Consider the following 20,000-nt stretch of genomic DNA (forward strand, 5'->3'; position numbering starts at 1 on the left):
TGTTTTTAAAAGAGACATATCTGGGTTATTTATTTATTTATTTATTTATTTATGATTCAAAGCCTCTCCTCCTGTTTTTAAAGGAGACATATCTGGGTTATTTATTTATTTATTTATTTATTTATTTATTTATGATTCAAAGCCTCTCCTCCTGTTTTTAAAAGAGACACATCTGGGTTATTTATTTATTTTTATTATATTTTTTATGATTCAAAGCCTCTCCTCCTGTTTTTAAAAGAGATATATCTGGGTTATTTATTTATTTTTATTATATTTTTTATGATTCATGTAGTTTTAGTCTGTGAGAGTTCAATCTTGGGCCCTGGAGTGTTAGGCGCTCGATAGTTTTAGAGTTTCTTGTTCGTATAGTTTCTTTTTCGGATAGTTTTTATAGTTTCTTGTTCGTATAGTTTCTTTTTTGTATAGTTTTTATATAGTTTCTTGTTCTGCATGTTGGATCTGTGTCCATTTTTCGTTTATATTTATATTTAGTTTGTATTTTCAGTTTATATTTTAGTTTGTATTTTAGTTTATATTTTAGTATATATTATAGTGTATATTATAGTTTATATTTTGGTTCGTATTTTAGCTTATATTATAATTTATATTTTTAGTTTATATTTTAGTTAAGTTATTTTCAGTTTATATTTATATTTAGTGTATATATTTTTTTATATTTTCCAGTTTTTGGTTATAATATTGAGACCCAAAGTCACCCCGATGACTGTCATTTACAGCAACTGTTTATTCAAACATAAATGTAAATAAATAAATAAATGTAAATAAATAGATAAATGTAAATAAATAAATAAATAAATAAATAAATACATAAATGAAAGGTTTCAACTCCAGGAGTCTTTAGATGTTATCAATGCCCGAGGGTACCCTAAGCCATGAAATGAATTATTGACTTACTGATGTCCCATATTACTTATTGATGTCCCATATTACTTACTGATGTCCCATATTACTTATTGATGTCGTATAGTACTTACTGATGTCCCATATTACTTATTGATGTCCCATATTACACTTATTGATGTCCCATAGTACTTACTGATGTCCCATATTACACGTAAAGATCATAGGATAGTGTTTTGGCGTAATTCCCTTCAGCAGTTTTGTCTCGGGTCTCAATGGGATGTAGGTGTTGCTTTAGTCTTGCGTGTCTTGCCTTTTGTACGTGTTAAACAGACGTCTAGCTCTCTGTTTTCTTTTTTTTTTGTATCTTGATTTGGTTTGTTGTCTTTGATGTAATAGTTTATAAATAATAATCAAATTGTAATTAAACTGTTGTCTTTGATGGAGTAGTCTTGTGTTAAACAGATGTCTAGTTTTCCGTTTCTTGATCTTGACCATTGAGTTGGTCTGTTGTCTTTGATAGAATAGTTTCTGGCGTTTAGTATTTCCCTAAGTTTTTCTAACCACGTTTTTCTGTTGTTGTTTTTTTCATTTCTTTTATCGGATCGTTAATGTCTCTTGTTATATGGGATTTGTTAGTTCATATGTTTTATTATTTTTTTTTTTTTTTGCTGCTTGATTTACTATTTCTCTACTAGAGAAATAGTAGATTAACTACTAGATTTCTACTACTACTACTATTATTATTATTACTACTACAACTATTTCTACTACTACTAACTACTACTATTTCTCTACTACTACTACTATTAATATTATTACTACTACTACTACTATTTCTACTACTACTAACTACTACTATTTCTCTACTAAAGAAATTTCTCTGCTACTACTACTATTATTATTATTATTATTATTACTACTACTACTACTACTATTTCTACTACTATTAACTACTACTATTTCTCTACTAAAGAAATAGTAGATCAACTACAAGATTTCTCTACTATCTACAATAGTAGATCAAGATTGTAGTTCGTGTGTGTGTGTGTGTGTGTGTGTGTGTGTGTTATATTATGTTTGTGTTTTGATAATGTGTATATGTGTCTGTTGTATTTTATAGCTGGTTTGTTTGTGTTTTTTAGGTCTGCGGTTTTACGATTAATTTACTATTAACTGTAACGCTGAATCTGTGAAGATTACTGCATTTGTTATTTGTTGAATATTTTATCAATCAGTAATAATATATATATATATATATATTTAATATATAAGTAATTCAATCTATAAAAAAATCAGTATATTCAGTATATAAATATTATCAATATATAAATATATAATAATTCTTTATATAATAATTAGATATACAAATATTAAATTAATATATTGTTAATTTGTATATTAATTGATATATTGAATTTGATTCCTTTAGTTTAGAACCCAAAAATAAATTTTTGTGAATTTTTTTTTTTTTTTCTTCTTCTTCTTCTTCTTTATATGTATCAGTTTTTTGACATTTGATTTTTTTTTTTTATTATTATTATTATTCGTTCTGGAAAGTCTTTTGGTGTATATATATGCAAATTGGGTTTCTATATATTGCGAGTTTTTTTTATCTTGACCATAAATTATTGGTAATTATTTTTAAAAAATATAAACCCAAAAGCGTGGTGGTATTGGGGTTATATTCTGTATTTTAATAGTTATATTGATTCTGAATATCTTACAGGTTTTTACAGCTCTGTAAGTTAATATTCTTTTGTCTTTTCTTGAATTATATTCTTTGATTTTATTTATTGGATATATTATATGTTTTATTGGTGTGTTCTCTGTTTCTTTAGTATTTTTGCTAGCTGTATACAAGCTCATTCATTCAATCTGTTACGGGAGGTTTGTTTGTTAGGGTTCGGACTGATATTAATGGTGTTGATTTAAGGTGTCCTGTTGTTGAGTAGTGTTTGGTATCATTTCTAATGTTTAAAAATCTTTTTTTCCCCTTATATAGGTTATAAAATCTTTTTTTCCCCTTATATAGGTTTTAAAATCTTTTTTCCTCCTTATATAGGTTTTGAAATCTTTTTTCCTCCTTATATGGCCAGACCATAATCTATTTTTGGGTGTTATATAGATGTTGTAAAGTTTTATTGTGCTATCTCATTTTGTTCCTCAGTTATATGAGTTTTTTTCATATTTTTTTCATTATATTTATTCTGTTGATAGATTTTGCTTTGGTGTTTTCTATGCATTCCGTCCGATTTTTAATTTAATCCCAGGATGTCTCGACGAAATCCTAGTTCTGCACTTTCTATTTTGATCTTTGGTCGCTGCGCGCTTATTCTGTTTGTGAAATATAGCGGCTTTTTGTTATATGTATCTTTTGTTCCTGAAATATAGCAGTTTTTTTGTTAAATCTTTTGTTTGTGAAATATAGAAGCTTTTTTTTGTTAAATTTATCTTTTGTTTCTGAAATATAGCAGGTTGTTAAATCTTTAATTTGTGAAATATAGCAGCTTTTTTGTTCAATTTACCTTTGGTTTCTGAAATATAGCAGGTTGTTAAATCTTTATTTTGTGAAATATAGCAGCTTGTTAAATATATCTTTTGTTTGTGAAATATAGCAGCTTTTTGTTATATGTATCTTTTGTCTGTGAAATATAGCAGGTTGTTAAATCTTTATTTTGTGAAATATAGCGGCTTTTAGTTAGTGAAATATTAGCTTACTTTTTGTTAAATTTTTCTTTAGTTTGTGAAATCTAGCGGCTTTTGTTAAATGTACCTTTAGATGGCAGGTGTCTGGCCATTCCTTTGTTATAAACCTCTTTCAGTGTTATTTCTTGCTCCGTTTAGGGGTTTGCTTGTGGTTGCTATTGTTATATCATCTGTGTATATATATATTTTTTTTTTTTTCTTTTTTTTGTGTGTGAAGTATAGCAGTTTTTTTTTCTTTCTTTCTTTCTTTTCTTTTCTTTCTTTCTTTCTTTCTTTTCTTTTCTTTTTTTTCTTTCTTTCTTTCTTTTTCTTTTGTTTCTGAAATATAGCTGGTTGTTGTTAAATCTTTATCTTGTGAAATATAGCAGCATTTGGTTAAATCTTGTGTTTGTGAAATATAGCAGGTTTTGGTTAAATCTTTATTTTGTGAAATATAGCAGCTTTTGGTTAAATCTTGTGTTTGTGTCAGTTTTCTATTTAGTGTTTGCTTGTGGTTGCTATTGTTATATCATCTGCGTATATTATTATTATTATTATTTTTTATTTTTTATTTTTTATTTTATTTATTTATTTTTATTTTTTTATAGATCTGTCAGTTTTCGATCATTTAAAGGGGGTCCTTGTGGGAAACGCCAGTCGATGCTGTTCCTTTTAAAGAGGTTGGGTTTTCGTCTGGAATTTTCCTGTTTTTATGCGGAATGTTTTCATGTTTTTATGTTTTTATTTTATGTTTATATTTTTATTTTTGTGTTTTTTAATGTTTTTTGTTTTGTTTTTATGTTTAGAATTTATGTTTATATTTTTATGTTTTTTTTATGTTTTTATTTTTATATTTTATATTTATATATATATATTATTTTTTAATGTTTGTTTTATGTTTTTTATGTTTTTATTTTTATGTTTTTTTAATGTTTTTATTTGAAAATTTTATCTGCTTTTATTTGAAATGTGTTTTTACTTCTTTCTTTTAGAAAATCATGTACCCAATTTAATATTTTTTATTCCCAAGTTAACCAATTTTTTTTTTTTATTTAATGCATCATGATTGATCAGATGCTTTTCCTAGGTCTATGCATGCAACTAGAGCCTATGTTTTGTCTTCAGTTGCATTTGTCATGTTTATTGTATATGTTGTCATGTTCCTATGGTGTATATTGTCATGTTTCTATCATATATGTTGTCATGTTTATTGTATATGTTGTCATGTTTCTATGGTGTATATTGTCATGTTTATCGTATATGTTGTCATGTATCTATCATATATGATTACCTAAAAAGGTACCACCGGCACTCTCCGTGGATAGGAACTGGGGACCCTACCACGTACTCACTCCAAGAGCATCACAACATGAAAACTACAATTAAGTATCATGCTGTGACCACGGCGGCTCAGACATGAACCTACCGTTAAAAGAAGAAGATATATATATATATAATGTCATGTTTATCGCATATGTTGTCATGTTCCTATCGGATATAATGTCATGTTTATCGTATATGTTGTCACTTTTCTATCATATATAATGTCATGTTTCTATCGTATATAGTTATGTTTCTGTCATATATAATGTCATGTTTATCGTATATTTATATATCGTTTCCATGGTGTATATTTTGTCATGTTTCTATCATATATTTTGTCATGTTTCTATCATATATTTTGTCATGTTTATCGTATATATATATATATATATATATATATATATATATATATATATATATATATGTATGTATATATATATATATATATATATATATATATATATGTCGTTTCCATCGGATATATTGTCATGTTTCTGTCATATATATTGTCATCTTTATCGCATATATTGTCATGTTTCCATCGTATATATTGTTAATTTAAAGTATAATTATATATATATATTTTTTTTTTTGTAAAATTCGTATGGAATTTGATCAGGTCCGTATGCTTTATTTATTTATTTATATGTGTATATATATATATATATATATATATTAATTTATAGTATAATTATATAGTTTTTTTTTTAATCTTATTTATATCTTAATTACAAGGGTTGTTCTTCCATCTCATTATCTGTTTAACATTATTTTTCTGTTTTTGTCTGATATTTTTTTAGTATTTGAATATTTCAAATTTCTTTTTCGTTTTTTGTGACTGGTCGTTATTAATGAGGGGATAATTATAAAGACTTTCCTGCTGAATTAAGAGAAACCTGTAATCATAAGATAAGCTCTTCGTTATATCCCATCCTCGTTTGCCAACGAAGGAATCACGAAGTGTTGGTTAAACCCATTTACTGTAGGGTTTGTAGAGATGGTCTCTTCTACGTCTCATTTATATTGTTGCACAGCCAAGAGAGGTTTACATACATCGCATACATATGTAAGGCATACATGTAACGGGTCATAGAAACAAATTTTTAGTGTTGCTCAGCCAAGAGGGGTTTACGTACATCGCATACATATGTAGGGCATATAACGGGTCATAGAAAACGGATCACAAGGTCGTATCACATCTCAAACAACGCCAAACAATCTCTGCGTAAGAATTTTCGTGTTAATAACATATATAATTTAGTGAATGTAAATACATTAACAATTTTTAATAAGATTCCAGATTTTTTGGGGTTTAGGGTGTTGGAATCTATTGAAATTTTTCTCTCTCAGTAATTTTTTCTTGTTTTAAGCTAATGGTTTTTCTTTTTCTTGATTTTCATTATTAGGCCTTTTTTCCCCATTTATTATAAATGCTGTTTATTTTATTTTATTTATTTATTTTATGATCTCTTTGCATTTTGTATTCCACCGTGGTTTGTGAGATTTGATTTTTTGGTCATAATCTTCGAGTTCGAAATATTTTTTTGTCATATTCTTCGAATTTGAAGTATTTTTTGGTCATATTCTTCGAATTTGAAATTTTTTTTTGGTCATATTCTTTGAATTTGAAATATTTTTTTCCCATGTATCTGTCATAAGATCTTCCAATTCCTTTAATGAATTAAATTATTTTTTTTAGTTCATTTTGATATTTTTTCCCATCCTTCGTTCCCCAAACTTTCCTTTTTTTTCACTTAGTTTAGCATTTTGTTAAGTAGGAAGAGAGTCTCTGTGTGTGGTTTGTTCTGTAGCCAAGGTTCGCATAATACAATAATGTGTACTATGTGTGTGTGTGTGTGTGTATGTGTGTGTGTGTGTGTGTGTGTGTGTATGTATATGTGTGTGTGTGTGTGTGTGTGTGTATGTATGTGTGTGTGTGTGTATGTATGTGTGTGTGTGTGTGTGTGTGTGTGTGTTTTCTATGTTTAACAGGTGGTTTACATCTATGCTTTTGTTAAGTAGAAAAGGTCTCTCTGTGTGTGGGTTAGCATTTTGTTAAGTAGGAAGGGGGGGGTCTCTGTGTGTGGTTTAGCATTTTGTTAAGTAGAAAAGGTCTCTGTGTGTGGGTTAGCATTTTGTTAAGTAGAAAAGGTCTCTGTGTGTGGGTTAGCATTTTGTTAAGTAGGAAGGGGGGTCTCTGTGTGTGGTTTAGCATTTTGTTAAGTAGAAAGGGGGTCTATGTGTGTGGTTTAGCATTTTGTTAAGTAGGAAAGGTCTCTGTGTGTGGGTTAGCATTTTGTTAAGTAAGAAGGGGGGTCTCTGTGTGTGGTTTAGCATTTTGTTAAGTAGAAAGGGGTCTATGTGTGTGGTTTAGCATTTTGTTAAGTAGGAAGGGGATCTATGTGTGTGGTTTAGCATTTTGTTAAGTAGGAAAGGTCTCTGTGTGTGGTTAGTGTGTGGTTTAGCATTTTGTCAAGTAGAAAAGGTCTTTGTTCTGTAGCCAAGGTTCGTATAATGGTTGTTCTTTGTTTAACAGTTGTTCTTTGCTTTTGTGAAGGACTGATCTTGAGTTAAAATAATCTTATCAAGAAAGTATTGTTATGATTTTTTGAAAATAGTGGGGCTATTTCTTTTGTTTACTTTGGCTATTTCTAAAATTTTTTTTTTTTTTTTTTTTAATGAATTCATGTTATTTATAATATTTGTTATTCTTATTATTGTGTTCTTTATTATTTCTGTCCATGAGAAGTCTTTTTTTTTTTTTTTTTAAGTTGGAAGTGTGTGTGTGTGTGGTTTAGCATTGGGGTTTGTGTGTGTGTGTGTCTGTGTGTGTGTGTGGGGTGGGGGGGGGAATCTACGTTAGTTGTTTGTTGTTATTTTTCCTTTAACTTTCCTTTTAACGGTCTGGGTAGGGTCCTTCTTTTGTGTTTGGGTTTCCTGGTTTTTTTTTTTTTTTGGTATGACATGTATCTCGTTTGTTTTTGTTTTTATTATTATTATTATTATTATGATAGCTTATCTTTGGTTGGGGTTCTCTGGCCAGCCGGTCAGGCTTTGGGGCCGGCTTGTGGCTTATCTTTGGTTGGGGTTCTCTGCCCAGCCGGTCAGGCTATGGGCAGAGAGCCTGAGTCGTGTTGGTTTCGGTCTTCGTAATTTTTTTTTTTTTTTTTTTTTCACCGTTTGGACGTGTTATGTTGTGGTTTATTGCTTTGGGATTTGTGTGTGGTTTAGCATTGGGATTTGTGTGTGGTTTAGCATTGGGATTTGTGTGTGGTTTAGCATTGGGGTTCATGTGTTGTTTAGCGTCGGGGTTCATGTGTGGTTTTGTTTTCATGAAACCGTTTTTATAATATCTATGTTGCTGTGCGTTGTGTTCTGGGTGTTTATCTGTTGTGCCGTTCCGTGTATTTCACGTGCATTTGTATTATTCAGGAAAAGCAGTAGAGGTTATTTGTACAATGTAGTGATGGTCGAACTGGCTACACTTGCTTTTGTTTATTTCGTGTTAAGATGATATTTTCTTTTATGCTTTTCTGTGCTCGTATCCGTTGTATCATTATTGTTTTCATTTATTTTTCCGTTAAGATGCGAATTATTGATTATTGATGTTTTTAGGGATGGTCGAACTGGCAGCGCTTTCTACATCTAGTTTTGTTTTTACGTGTTAAGATGATATTACTATGAATTATTAGTTATTAATGTTAGCTACGAATTATTGATTATTGATGTTTGTAGGCATGGTCGAACTGGCAGCGCTTTCTAACATCTAGTTTTGTTTTTAGGCGATTCCACGACCATATCTAAGACATTTGTAACGTTTTGGGATACTATTGGAGTGTTTTTGCGTGTTGGTATCCATCCTATTATTATTATTTTTTTTGTTTTTGATTTTTTTCTATGGATTCCACGATCGGGAAGGTATACTGTTCGAGTGTTTTTGTGTGTTGGTATCCATCCTATTATTATTATTATTTTTTTTTTTTTTTCTGTTACGCTATGAATTATCGACTGTATCTGAAATATGTTTGTAGATTTAGTGATTTTTTGCCGATTAGGTGTCTGTATATTGTTGAGTTTTTTCTTGTTGTTTTTTTTATACATCTTCGTCCTTTTAAAGCTAACGACTTTTGTTTTTATGTGATAGTATCTATTCTATTATTGTTTTTGTTTTTCTTTTCTGTTAAGCTACAAATTATCGACTGCATCTCAAATATGTATTCGTAGATGTAGGGATTTTTTCGTTTGTTTCTGGGGATGTGTTTTGTATGCAATATACTGCGATATACAGTATATTGCATATACAGGTGTCTCTGTTTCGTTGAGTTTTTTTTATATATCTTCGTCCTTTTAAGCAACGACTTATCGCTTGGGTTTCTTCTCATTTATATTGTGCACAGCGAAGAGAGGTTTACATACATCGCATTCATATGTTAGGAGCATATACAGGTCATAGAAAACAATTTTTAGTGTTGCTCAGCCAAGAGGGTTTACGTACATCGCATACATATTAGGGGCATATAACGGGTCATAGAAACAAATGTTTATTGTTGCTCAGCCAGAGGGTTTACGTACATCAGCATACATTGTAAGCATATACGGGTCTAGAACACGGATCACCATGTCGTATCACATTCTCAAACAACGCCAAACAATCTCTCTCTGCATAAGAATTTGCGTGTTAATAACATATATAATTTAGTGTATGTAAATACCATAACATTTTGTTATATATTCCAGATTTTTTGGGGTTTATGGGTTGAATCTATTGAAATTTTTCTCTCTCAGTAATTTTTTCTTGTTTAACTATGGTTTTTTCTTTTTCGTGATTTTTCATATTAGGCCTTTTTTCCCCATTTTATATAATGCTGTTTTTATTTTATTTATTATTTTATTTTAATGATCTCTTTGCATTTTGTATTCCACCGTGGTTTTGTGCGATTTTGCTTTTTTGGTCATAAAATCTCCAGTTCGAAATATTTTTTTGTCATATTCTTCGAATTTGAAGTATTTTTTGGTCATATTCTTCGAATTTGAAATTTTTGGGGGGTCATATTCTTTGAATTTGAAATATTTTTTTCCCATGTATCTGTCATAAGATCTTCCAATTCCTTTAATGAATGAAAAAAAAAAATTTATTCATCTTGATATTTTTCCCATCCTTCGTTCCCCAACTTTCCTTTTTTTTTCACTTAGTTTAGCATTTTGTTAAGTAGGAAGAGAGTCTCTGTGTGTGGTTTGTTCTGTAGCCAAGGTTCGCATAATACAATAATGTGTACTGTGTGTGTGTGTATGTATATATGTGTGTGTGTGTGTATGTATGTGTGTGTGTGTGTGTATGTATGTGTGTGTATGTATGTGTGTGTGTGTGTGTGTGTGTGTGTGTTTTCTATGTTTAACAGGTGGTTTACATCTATGCTTTTGTAAGTAGAAAATAGGTCTCTCGGTGTGTGGGTTAGCATTTGTAAGTAGGAAGGGGGGGGGGTCCTCTGTGTGTGGTTTAGCCTTTTTTGTTAAGTAGGACGAGTCCTCTCTGTTTGTGGTTTAGCATTTTGTTAAGTAGAAAAGGTCTCTGTGTGTTAGTGTGTGGTTTAGCATTTTGTTAAGTAGGAAGGGGGTCTATGTGTGTGGTTTAGCATTTTGTCAAGTAGAAAAGGTCTTTGTTCTGTAGCCAAGGTTCGTATAATGGTTTGTTCTTTGTTTTATCAGTTGTTTCTTTGCTTTTGTGAGACTGATCTTGAGTAAAATAATCTTATCCCAGGGGGGGAGTATGTTTTGAATTTTTTGAAAATGTGGGGCTATTTCTTTTGTTTACTTTGGCTATTCAAAATTTTTTTTTTTTTTTTTTAATGAATTCATGTTATTTATAATATTTGTTATTCTTATTATTGTGTTCTTTATTATTTCTGTCCATGAGAAGTCTTTTTTTTTTTTTTTTAAGTTGGAAGTGTGTGTGTGTGTGTGGATTAGCATCGGGGTTTGTGTGTGTGTGTGTGTGTGGGGTGGGGGGGGAATCTACGTTCAGTTGTTTGTTGTTATCTTTCCTTTTAACTTTCCTTTTAACGGTCTGGGTAGGGTCCTTCGTTTGTGTTTGGTCAGTTTCTGGTTTTTTTTTTGGTAGGGTGACATGTATCTTCGTTGTTTTGGGGGGTTATTATTATTATTATTATATTAATTATTTATTATTCTGATAGCTTATCTTTGGTTGGGGTTTCTCATAGGGCCAGCCGTCAGGCTTTGGGGTCCTTCTGGCCAGCCGGTCAGGCTTTGGGGTCCTCTGGCCAGCCGGTCAGGCTTTGGGGTCAGCTTGTGGCTCATCTTTGGTTGGGGTCCTCTGGCCAGCCGGTCAGGCTTTGGGGTCGGCTTGTGGCTCATCTTTGGTTGGGGTCCTCTGGCCAGCCGGTCAGGCTTTGGGGTCCTCTGGCCAGCCTGTCAGGCTTTGTGTGTGTGAATATATTTATATATATTGTGAATATGTGTGTGAATATATTTAAATTTATTTATACTATATATATATATATATATATATAGAGAGAGAGAGAAAGGAGAGAGAGAGAGAGGAGAGAGAGAGAGAGAGAGAGAGAAGAGAGAGAGAAAGAGAGTAGAGAGAGAGAGAGAGAGAAAGAGAGAGAGAGAAAGAAAAAGAGAGAGAGAAAGAAAGAGAAAGAGAGAGAGAGAGAGAGAGAGAGAGAGAAGACAGACGGATAGATAGATATACATGCTTACATATATATGTAGAGAGAGAGAGAAAGAAAGAGAAACAAAAAGAGAAAAAGAGAGAGAATGATATACATACATATACAGATAAATACATGTAAATATATATATATATATATATATATATATAATATATATAGTTATATATATATATAATTATAGATATATATATATATATATAGTGTGTGTGTGTGTGTAATGAAGTAGAGAAAGAGAAAGAAATGAATATAAAAAAGAGGAAAAAGAGGAGACCGAGTTTAAAATGGAACGAGAAAGAATATATAAAAGATGTTATAGATATATATATATATATATATAGATATGTATATTATATATATATATATATATATTATTGATATCTATATATATACTATGAATATAATATATATAATATATTATATATATATATATATACTATGATATTATTATATATATATATATATTATATATTATAATAATATTTATATATATATATTAAGTATATATATCTATATAGATATATATATATATATATTATACTATAGTATATATATATATACTATATATATATATATATCTGTAAGAAAGAGAAAGGAAAAGATTATATTTATATATTATATACATATATATAAATTCGAGAGAAATACACCCAAAAGAGAATTAACCGTCTCCCCTTTCCGCTCCCCAGAGTGAAGAGAAGAGAGAAGAAGAAGAAGAAGAAAGAAGAAAGAGGAAAGCGAAGAAAGAAGAGGAAGAAGAGGAGGAAGACTGATGATGATGATGGGCTCGCAGCCCACGCCTCAGGTGAGATGGGGGGGGGGGGGAGGAGGGAAGGGGAAGGGGAAGGGAGGGAGAGAGGGAGGGGGGGGGAGAATGACAGGAGAGAAAGAAAGGAGGAGAGAGGGAGAGAATGGGGAGGAGGGGAGAAAGAAAGGAGAGAGAGAATGGGGAAGGGGGAGGAGGAGGGAGGGTGGGGGAAGGGAAAGATGAAGGGGAAGGGGAGGGAGGGGGAAGGGGAGAGAAAGAAAGGAAGAGAGAGGGAAAGATGACGGGGAAGGGGGAGGGGGAGGAGAGAGAGCGAATGAATGAAAGGGGGAAGAGGGAAAGAGAGAGAGAACGAGTTTAAAATGGAAAGGGAGAAGAGAGAGAGAGAGCGAATGAATGAAAGGGGGAGAGAGGGAAAGAAAGTATTTCCAGATAGGGAGAGAGAGGAGAGACAAAGAAAGAGAAAGATGAAGGGAGGGAGAGACAGAAAAAAAAAAGCAGGGAGAGAAGAGAAGAGAGAGAGAAGGGGAGGGATAAAGAGCGAGAGAGAGAATAGAAGGGAGAGAGAAATAGAAAGGGAGAGAGAAATAGAAAGGGAGAGTGAGAGAGGGAGGGAAGAGAGAGATAGAGAAAGAGAATTGGGGGGGAGAGAGAAAAGGAGAGAGAGGAGAGAAGAGGAGAGAGAGGGAAAGAGAAGGGTAGAGAGAAAGAGAGAGAGAGAGACAGAAAGAGAGAGAGAGAAGACAGAAAGAGAGAAATTGATTTTCACTTAAAAATCTCTAGTATTTTGCCTTAATTCCTTTATCTTTAAATAACACTTCTCTCTCTCTTTCTCTCTCTCTCTCCTCGCTCTCACTCTCTCTCTCTCTTCTCTCTTCTCTCTCCTCCCTCTCGCCCTCCTCTCATCCATCAACCGACCTCACCGCCCACCCTCCGATCCCTCTTCAACTCTCTCTCTCCCTCCGACAACCCACCCCCCGTCTCCTCCTCACCCCCCCTCCCTCCTCTCTCCTCATCCTCCCTCCCTCCCCCTCACCCTCCACCGCACTCGCGGCGTTCCCGTTCCTCGCTCCCCCTCCTTCTTCTCTCCCCGGCCTCCCTCCCCTCCTCTCTCACTCCCTCTCCCCTCTCTCCCCCCCATGCCCCCCTCCCTTCACTCCGTCCCTCTCCCCCTTCACCACCATCCTCTCTCTCTCCTCGTCCTCTCTCTCTCTCTCGACTCTCTCTGATCGCCTCTCTCCTCTCTCTCTCATCTCTCCTCCTCTCTCCCCACCACATCCTCCTTCGCCCTCATTCTCCGCTCCTCCTCCCCCTCCTTCTCCCCTCCCCCCTCTCTCTCCGCTCCCTCCTCTCTCGTCTCCCTCTCTCTCCTCCTCTCTCTCTCTCTCTCATCATCTCCTCTCTCCCAACCGGCCTCCCTCTACACTTTGCCATACTCTCCTCTCTCTCTCCCTCCTCACCCCCCTCTCTCCTCTCCGCATCCCTCGGACGCTTCTCCGGTCTCCTCTCTCCTCTTCTCTCTCTCTCCTCTCTTACCTTCATCACGATTTCTCCTCCCCACTCCTCCCGCGTTCACCTCGCTCTCATCTCCTCTGCTCTTCTCCCTCCCCTCTTCTTCTCTCTCCTCTCGTCCTCTCTTTCTAATCTCTTTTTCCTCTCCCCTCCACTCTTTGCTCCAGTCTCTTTTTCTTTCTTCTTTCCTCTCTCTTCTCTTCTTTCCCCCCTTCCCTCCTTTTCTTCCCCTTCCTCGCTCCGTCTTTTTCTTTCTCTTCTCTACTCTCTTTCTCTCTCTCTTTCCCTCCCTCTCTCCTCCTCTCTGTCTTTCCGCTCCATCTCCTCCTCTCGGCATCTCTCGTCCGCAGCCTACCCTCTCCTCGCCCTCTCGTTCTCCGCTTCATCTCTTGTCATCGCTCTCCTTTCCTCCTCTCCATTCTCCTCGTCCGCATCCCTCTCCCCTCTTTCTCTCTCTCTCCCCTCCCCCCCCCTCTCATCTCTCTCTCTCTCTCTCTCTCTCTCCTCTTCTCCTCTTTCTATCTTCTCCTTTCTATCTCTCTCTCTCTCTCTCTCTCTCTCTCTCTCTCTCTCTCTTCCTCTCTCTCTTTCTCTCTCTCTTTTCTCTCTCCTCTCGCTCTTTCCTCTCTCTCCTCTCTCCTCTCTTCTTTCCTCTTTCCTCTCTCTCTGTCTCTCTCTATCTCTCTCTCTCTCTCTCTCTCCTCGTCTCTCTCTCTCGTCTCTCTCTCTCTTCTCTCTCTCTTTTCTATCTCTCTCTCACTTCTTCTCTCTCTCTCCATCTCTCACTCTCTCATCGTCTCTCTCTCTCCTCTCTCCCTCTCCCCCCTTTTCTCTCTCTCTCTCTCTCTCTCTCTCTCTCCCTCCTCCCCTCCCTCCCTCCCTCCCTCTCTCTCTCCCTCCCTCTCCCTCTCGCGTTCTCTCTCTCTCTCTTCTCTCTCTCTCTTTCCTCTCCCGATCTCGCCCTTTCTCTCTCTCTCGTCATCTCTCTCTCATCTCTCGTCTCTCTCTCTTTCTCTCTCTCTCTCCTCCTCTCTCTCGCTCTCTCTCTCTCTACTCGTCTCTCTCTTCTCATCTCTCTCTCTTTCTCTCATCTCTGTCCTCTTTCCTCTCGCTTCCTCTCTTTCTCTCTCTCGCCCTCCTCGTCTCTCTCTCTCTCATCTCTCCCTTTCTCTCCACTCTCTCTCTCTCTTTCTCTCTCTCTCTCTCTCTCTCTCTCTCTCTTCTCTCCTCTCTCTCTCTCCTCCTCTCCTCTCTCTTCTCTCTCTCCTCTCTCTCGCCTCTTCTCTCCCTCCCCCGGCTCCTCCCCCCCCCCTTCTCTCTCTCTCCTCTCGTCGATTCTTCTCATCTCTCTCTCTCTCCTCTCTCTCTCTCCTCGTTCTCGCTCTCTCTCGCCCTCCTCTCTCTCTCATCTTCTCTCCTTCTCCTCCCTCCCTCTCTCTCTCTCTCTCTCTCTCTCTCTCTCTCTCTCTCTCTCTCTCTCTTTCTCTGTGAATCTATCTACAGAAATCAAGCAAAAGGATAAACAGAATAAATAATAAATAAATAAATGAATGTAGGAATAGATAAATGTAGGAGAATATGTAAGATATATATAAATGTTGGAGAATAAATAAATGTAGTAAATATATAGATTAATAAATAAACTTAGGAGAATAGATAATTGGAATAAATAGCCATATGTGTGTAAAGGCAATAAATTTTTAAAAATTAATTTGCATAACATCAACTTGCAAAGCCATGTGTGTGTGTAAAGGCGATAAATTGATTTGCATAACGGAGGGCATGGCATGTGTTCTTGCAAGCTGCAACGAGTGGGTTGATATTGCGAATGATTCTCCTGTAATCCTTTTTAATGCAAGTTGATTTGTTTTACCCCAATGAATATTTTCGTAAAATTGTTACTGTTTATTTCATTATTTTCTCTGTGAAAATTAATAATCTTTTCCCTCCATGAAAATTCTTAAGATTATGACTGTTTATTTCATTATCTCTTCTGTGAAAATGAAAAATTCGTTCCTTCCAAGAAAATTCTTAATAGTATGACTTCTGCAATCTATTCTATGAAAAAAATTTATATCATATATTCTTAATAATTATACATTCTTGATAATATTCTTAATAATTATATATTCTTGATAATATTCTTAATAATTATATATTCTTGATAATATTCTTAATAATTATATATTCTTGATAATATTCTTAGTAATTCTTAATATTATGACTATCTATTCTGTGAAGAAATTAATATTATATATTCTTGATAATTATATATTCTTAATAATATTCTTAATAAATCTTAATAATTCTTAATATTATGACTGTTCTTCTATCTATTCATTGAAAAATGTTAATATTATGACTGTTAATATTATATATTCTTAATAATTATATATTCTTCATAATATTCTTAATAATTCTTAATATTATGATTGTTCTGCTATCTATTCTCTGAAAAAAATTCATTTTTTCCCGTGAGAATCCTTAATATTCTGTTTATTCAGTTTTCAATTCTGTGAAAGATATTCGTTTTTTTTTTTTTTCCCACAAATATTAATCTTTCTGTTTCTTCCATTATGTTTTCTGTGAAAATTGTGTTTTTTTCCACAAATCTTAATTTTTCTGTTTATTCCGTTTTGTTTTCTGTGAAAATTGTTTTTTTTTTTTTTCTCTCTCCATAAATCTTAATATTCCAACAGTTTATTCCTTTTTTTTTTTTTTTTTTTTTTTTTAATGAGAATTGTTTTTTCCCCAGAAATCTTAATCTTTTTTAATCTTATTAATAATAATATTAGAAAAATCCCCCCCATACCCCCCCACCACCACCACCCCCGTGTCCTGCCACTCACGCCTTTCTCTCTCTCTTTTTTCTCTCTCTCTCTTCTTTTTCTCTCTCTCTTTTTTCTCTCTTTCTCTCTTTTCTCTCTCCCTCTTTTTTTCTCTCTTTCTCTCTTTTCTCTCTCCCTCTTTTTTTCTCTCTCTCTTTTTTCTCTCTTTCTCTCTTTTCTCTCTCCCTCTTTTTTTTCTCTCTCTCTTTTTTCTCTCTCTCTCTTTTTTCTCTCTCTCTTTTTTCTCTCTCTCTCTTTTCTCTCTTCTCTCTTTTTTTCTCTCTCTCTTTTTTCTCTCTTTCTCTCTTTTCTCTCTCCCTCTTTTTTTCTCTCTCTTTTTTCTCTCTTTCTCTCTTTTCTCTCTCCCTCTTTTTTTTCTCTCTTTTTCTCTCTTTCTCTCTTTTCTCTCTCCCTCTTTTTTTTCTCTCTCTCTTTTTTCCTCTCTCTTTCTCTCTTTTCTCTCTCCCTCTTTTTTCTCTCTCTCTTTTCTCTCTCTCTCTTTTTTTCTCTCTCTCTTTTTTTCTCTCTCTCTTTTTTCTCTCTCTCTTTTTCTCTCCCTCTTTTTTTCTCTCTCTCTTTTTTCTCTCTTTTTTCTCTTTCTTTTTTTTTATTGAAAATTGTTCATATTTTTCTCTTTTACTCACACCTTCTCTCTCTCTCTCTCTCTCTCTCTTTTTCTCTCCTTTTTTTTATGAAAGTTGTTCATTTTTTTCTCTTTTACTCACACCTTCCTCTCTCTCTCCCTCTCCAGGAGCGGTGCGAAGCCGAGGAGTACGACTTCGAGGATGTGCTCGGTGGGTCCTCCTGGCAGGCCTGGCCATCATTCTGGCTGTCATGTTGTCATCGTCATGATACTGTCATCATTCTGGCTGTCATGTTGTCATTCTGGCTGTCATGTTGTCATCATTCTGGCTGTCATGTTGTCATCATTCTGGCTGTCATGTTGTCATCATTCTGGCTGTCATATTGTCATCATTCTGGCTGTCATGTTGTCATCATCATGATATTGTCATTCTGGTTGTCATGCTGTCATTCTGGCTGTTGTGTTGTCGTCGTCATGATATTGTCATTCTGGTGTATTGTCATGTTATTTGTCTTATTGTCACTCTGGTTGTCATATAATGTCATGTCATATTGCCATTCTGGTTGTCATAATGTCATGTTTTGTCAATCTGGTTGTCATACTGTCATTCTCATTATCATATTGTCATGTTAGTTGCCATACTGTCAATCTGGTTGTCATATTGTCATTGTCATGATATTGTCACTCTGGTTGTCATATTGTCATTGACATGATATTGTCTTCCTTCCAGTTGTCATATTGTCATTGTCATGATATTGTCAATCTTGTCATACTGTCATTGTCATCATATTGTCATGTTAGTTGCCATATTGTCAATCTGGTTGTCATATTGCCAGGTCAGACTGTCATCGTCATATCATTGTCATAAATCTATTTATCAAAAACATTGACGCATTTTAGTGACGTTTTTTTTTTCTTCTTCTTCTTGTTTTTTCTTCTTAATTAGGTGATTAATTATTTGATTAATTATCTTTAAGTGAAATGTGATTAATTAAAATGTGATTAATTATTTGATTAATTATCTTTAAGTGAAATCTGATTAATTATTTGATTAATTATCTAAGTGAATTGACCGTAATTGCTTCCATTAGTAATTAACTTCCTTGTTGGTTTATTATTACATTTGTTTATGTCTAATTAATTCAGTAGATGATTATGATCTGGGGAAATAATTACATTCATTAATCTTTTCTATGGGGGCTAATTACCTTTGTTAATCCTTCCTATGGGGCTAATGGCCTTTGTTAATCCTTTCTCTTGGAGCTAATTACCCTCATTGCCCTGGTTAATTCTTCCTGCGGGGGCTAATTACCCTCATTAATCTTTTCTCTGGGGGCTAATGGCCTTAGTTACCCTGATTAATCCTTTCTCCAGAGGCTAATGACCCGCCTCTCCTGCAGATAATTACGTGCTGCCCCTGGAGGGAGCGCTGGGCCCCGCCAGGACCCCCCCGGGCGCGCACCCCCCCCCGGGCGGGGCGCCGTGCGGGCCCCGGCAGCGGAGGGAGCGCACGGCCCAGCTGTGGCCGAGGAGGACCTTCGGGGGCGGAGGGGGGGCGCAGCCGCCTCCCCCCCTCCCCCTCTCCCTCTCGTCCCCTCCGGCGGGTGTCCCCGCCGCCTCCTCCTCCCTCCCCCCGCACTCCCCCCCCTCCTCCTCCCCTCCACCTCGCCGCCCTCCCTCTCCCTCACTTCCCCGCCCCTCGCCCTGCCCCCCTCCCCCCGCGGGCTCCCCCACCCGCCCCCTCCTCCCCCGGCCACGTCGTCCGCCTCGTCGCCGTCGTCCGCCTCGTCGTCGTCCTCCCTCAGGAACAAAAAGGCGAACACGGCGAGCGTCTCGCACCGTCTCTACGGACACCACCACCACAGTGCCGCCGGGTGCCACTGCCGACCCTACAGCGAGGTATTTGTGACGAGGACGATGGCACTAATAATAACGATGATTTTTATATAAATGAGATGATAATTAAGAAGTTATAATGATATTAGCCTACAGTAAGGTATTTGTGAGAGGACGATGGCACTAGTAAAACGATAATATTTAATATAATGAGATGATAATTAAGAATGATAATGATATTAATAATGATATTAGCCTATTAATGAGGTAATTGTAACGATGACAATGCTATTAATAGTAACGATAATATGATAACTTTATGAATATTGATATGATGATGATAATGAAGGAAAGGATAATATAGTGATATGATATTAATGATTAGGTGCCGAGCCTATAGCGAGGTATTTGTAACGAGGACGACGGTATTTATAGAGACGATAGTAACATTGTCTTCTTAGTGGGGATATGAAGATGGTAATTAAAAATGATAATGATATAATGATATTAATGATTATAAAACCATTGGGTGCCGAGCCCACAGCGAGGTTTTTTGTTAACGAGGACGACGGTATTAATGAAAACGATAATATGATAACATTTGTCTTAGAGATAATGAGATGATAATTAAAAGATGATAATGATTTAATAATAATATTAATTGGTAGATATTAGGTGCCGAGCCTATAGCGAGGTTTTTGTAATAACAAAGATGGAATTGATCATAACAATAGGATAATTAATTAATAATAATGATCAGATAAATATAATATGTTATGAGTGAATATGATGGTGATAATAAAAAAAGGATTATGATAATATTAATGGTAATGATATTAATAATGATAATAATGATTATAAAAATATTGGGTGCCGAGCCTATAGCAAGGTATTTGTAGGAAGAACAATAG

General features: G+C 34.9%; 1 protein-coding gene and 1 long non-coding RNA gene across 2 annotated transcripts in view; both read left to right on the top strand.

Moving 5' to 3' along the window:
* LOC119573143 overlaps window positions 1-18,772 on the top strand; it is a 21,650-nt gene extending 2,878 nt beyond the window's left edge. Inside the window, exons 2-4 of the long non-coding RNA XR_005228771.1 lie at window positions 12,254-12,369; window positions 17,422-17,464; window positions 18,654-18,772. This is a non-coding gene — a long non-coding RNA (uncharacterized LOC119573143). The remainder of the gene's footprint in view (window positions 1-12,253; window positions 12,370-17,421; window positions 17,465-18,653) is intronic.
* A 244-nt stretch (window positions 18,773-19,016) lies between these two features.
* LOC119572847 (collagen alpha-1(III) chain-like) overlaps window positions 19,017-20,000 on the top strand; it is a 6,727-nt gene continuing 5,743 nt past the window's right edge. Inside the window, exon 1 of the mRNA XM_037919786.1 lies at window positions 19,017-19,152. The gene's annotated coding sequence lies outside the window, so the exon portion shown is untranslated. The remainder of the gene's footprint in view (window positions 19,153-20,000) is intronic.

This window comes from Penaeus monodon, chromosome 5 (assembly GCF_015228065.2).
Source record: "Penaeus monodon isolate SGIC_2016 chromosome 5, NSTDA_Pmon_1, whole genome shotgun sequence".
Classification (NCBI taxonomy): Eukaryota; Metazoa; Arthropoda; class Malacostraca; order Decapoda; family Penaeidae; genus Penaeus; species Penaeus monodon.